A 3,705-nucleotide genomic window follows, 5' to 3' on the forward strand; every position below is an offset into this window, starting at 1 on the left:
AATTGCCTGCTGTCCCTTTATGAGCGCTCTTTTGACCTTCAGGTGTCCAGACTCTATCTTTCCTTTCAAGATTGATTCCCCTCCAGGTCTGACTGTCTGTCTGTCGCTCTGTCCATCCGTCAGTCCGTCTGTCCATCAGTCCCTGTTCAGGCACCAGTTATTGCCCATAATAGCTCTGGTGTGGGTCTGGACATGAATTTCCAAGAGTCAGGTCAGGTAGACAAATATACCCAAACACTAAAGGCTGGGAAGTGAAAATCTACCAATTTTATTTTTGGAAACTCAGACTTTTTATAGCAAAAACTTATCTCAGGAATGACGGGTTAAAAGAGACCCAGTTTTACAATTTCCTGGGTAAATTTACAATATTTGTTCTTAGAAAAATGCATACTTCTCTATCAAAGAAACCTTTTACAATCATCCTAGAGCCATAGATTATCATAGGTCAGGGTTCGCTGGTGACCCAATGGATCCATAAAATGAGCAATAATCCACACATATTTGATGGGAAAAGTCACCAAGTATATGTGACTATCACTCCCTGGGGCTGGCCCTCTACATTTTGTAACTATTCTTCTTAACTAATATTTAGCCTTTGTATTTATATTGTGTATCTGACAGAGTTTTAAGATTAAGTGTACTAGTAGGTAGGGACTCATGAGCTGTATACTTTTAGGACTGAGGCCTCACGGCTTACCACTTCAATACATTCCTGTCTTTGCTCACACCTTTGTTATCTAGCATTTATCCAATATCACTTCCATAAAGTAGGCAGAACAAGTATTAATATTATCCTTATTTTACCTAAAAGAAAAGTCAAGGTGAGAAAAGGTAAGTGATTTGCTCAAGGCCACAGACTAGTGTCAGAACCAGTATTTTAACTCAGTCTCCTGATACCAACTTCAGTCTTTTTACTTTGTGTCTCCCCTTTTTTTATCCTGTGTCATCTGTTAAAATCCTACTCATACTTTATACTGATACCTCTTCTATGAATCCTTCTTCAATCTTACCAATAAAATCCTTTTGTCCTTTTTGACTGTATTTTGATGTGATACTCTCTGTGCATATATATAATGTGCATTATAATAAGTATAATTGCTCATCTCCTTCCATAATTGTATCCAAAATTTTTATGTTCTTGTGGATTAAAAAAATTAGCATGCACCTCAACCATAAATGTGTATATTCACTTCTTTATAAATTATATTTATGTATATGGTTCTAAATTCAATTTATTTAGATATTTAGTTTTAATGGAGGTCATTGCTAAAAAAAAAATCTTTGCATTACAAAGATTCACACCTTCACAAGGAAGAAATATACCAATAGTTATCTTTACTAAATCAAGATAGGCATTATTAATCCCATCCAACATTTATACAAAATAGGTTTTGGTTGAAATTTGTCTACAATATCTTCTTGGGTATTGGTTATTATTCTTAAAAATCAACATGAAGATGCTGCATTTTTGAAACTCTTTATTTAAAAGGTTTTTTTTTTCCAGTCAGAATTTTATTTGGAAACATCACTGTGAGCCCTGGCCTGTGCTACACAGCACCATTGGAAACACGTCTTCAACACTTTCCCAAATCATACAATTCTTACTCATACCAGGACCCTACAGCAATCTTGAATTTCAAATTATCACATCCAAGGAATTTTCAGCACTTGACATTTAACCTCACAGTGCAATAATCTACCTATATTTAAGATTAATATATAGCATGGGAAATTGAAAATTCTTGCTCCATAAACATTATGAACATATCAAATCTTTATAAATAAACATCCAGTGAAGAGAAAAATGACAATTCTAATTCATCTTTATACACAGAGTACTAACAGCAAATGGGTAGGGAGATTGCACAGCTGCCTGGTGAACCCCAGGAGGCCTTAGCCCCAGCCAGTCCGGTTCAGGCGCCATCCAATGCGGTGCGGTGCAACACAGACAGAAGAGTCACCAAGACACTTCCATTTACAAGACCAACTACTGACTGGACAACTGCACCAAATGTCAGGCCATTCGTTCTGGAGCAAATTGGGAAGGATGGGGGTGGTTCAAGACAGGTCTTTACATCATACTCTGTGGCTTAGGGGTGACTTGGGGTTGGGTGGGGCACTGGGAAAAAGGAGAAAAGAGGGCCACAATCAGGCCATACAGGCCAAGCACCTCAGCGAAGATCAGAATCAGGATCATCCCCACGAATAGTCAGGACTGCTGTGCCATCCCCCGAACACCAGCATCTCCAACAATGCCAATGGCAAAGCCCACTCAGACCCACACTGCGGCCTGCTCCCAGCTGAAGGAAGCTCTTGAACAGGGTGATATGCTCTGTCAGAGAGTTGGCGATGAGAACAGCCACCACCAGACTGTAGATAGCAATGACACCAGCCATGATGACAGGAATGACTGCCTTCACCTTCATGATCAGCTCAGGTCGCATGACTGACATGGCTGCAATACCAGTGCCACTTTTTGCTGTGCCACAAGCTGCCCCAAGAGTGCTGAAGACCATGGCAGCCGAGGCTCCCATGACGGAGAAGAAGGACGCATGCTCGGGAGTCGTGGACATGTCTATGTGTGGTCGGCAGGCTGGAAGGTGGACGGGGCGAGGGGAGAGAGGCAAGGGCACGGGGCTGGGTAGCAGGTAAAGCACTGGAGGGCGGGCGGGACACCTTAAAAGGTTTTTAATTGGTTAGAAAATTCCAGTATTTATAGGTGACAGATCATTTTTAGCAATAAAATTATATCTATTTCCAAAAAGCTCTTTTGATACATGCTCTTTCAAAAAACTATCATTTTTTTCACTAAGTCCTAAAACATTACTTTTTTTCTAATTTCTATTATATGTAAAGAACTAACAAATATATAACACCAAAAATCATCCCCCAAGGGGCAGCTAGGTGGTGCAGTGGATAATGTACCAGCCCTAGAGTCAGGAGTACCTGAGTTCAAATCCAGTCTCAGACACTTAATAATTACCTAGCTGTGTGGCCTTGGGCAAGCCACTTAACCCCATTTGCCTTGCAAAAAACCTAAAAAAAAAATCATCCCCCAGTAGATAAGCAGTCAAAGAATATGAACAAACAGCTCTCAAAAGAACTTCAAATTGTTGAGGGAGAAGAGGAGGGAAATGGTGGAAAATATTCGTAATTTATTAAAAAAAGACTAACAAAAATTTATTTAAAAATTGCAAACTATTAACAACTGTATGAAAGACAGGTCTAAATCACTACTAAGAAAATAAATTCAATTCAAAACAGCTGGGTTTTCAGTTAACATTCAGCAACTAAGCGAAGATGACAGAAGATGTGAGTGGTAAATCTTGTAGGGGTCCTGGAAAAACAGCCACACTAATACTGCTGGTGGATCCGTGAATTAGTCCAGTAGTTCTAGAAAGTAATTTGGAATTACACTAAGACATTAATTAACATATATGTATATACACATTTTTTGATTTAGAACTCCCACTGCTTAGCATTTACCCCAAAGATGTCAAAAAAAGAAAGTTTCAATGTACAAGAAAATATTTAGGGGTAGCTAGGTGGTGCAGTGGATAGAGCACCAGCCCTAGAGTCAGGAGTACCTGAGTTCGAATCCAGCCTCAGACACTTAATTACCTAGCTGTGTGTCCTTGGGCAAGCCACTTAACTCCATTGTCTTGCAAAAATCTAAAAAAGAAAAAAGAAAATATTTTTAATAGT

General features: G+C 39.2%; 1 pseudogene; it reads right to left on the reverse strand.

Moving 5' to 3' along the window:
• Positions 1-1,990: 1,990 nt before the first annotated feature.
• On the reverse strand, positions 1,991-2,573 carry LOC141520761 (V-type proton ATPase 16 kDa proteolipid subunit c-like; annotated as a pseudogene).
• Between the last annotated feature and the right edge of the window lie 1,132 nt (positions 2,574-3,705).

Source organism: Macrotis lagotis, chromosome 1 (genome assembly GCF_037893015.1).
Source record: "Macrotis lagotis isolate mMagLag1 chromosome 1, bilby.v1.9.chrom.fasta, whole genome shotgun sequence".
NCBI lineage: Eukaryota > Metazoa > Chordata > Mammalia > Peramelemorphia > Peramelidae > Macrotis > Macrotis lagotis.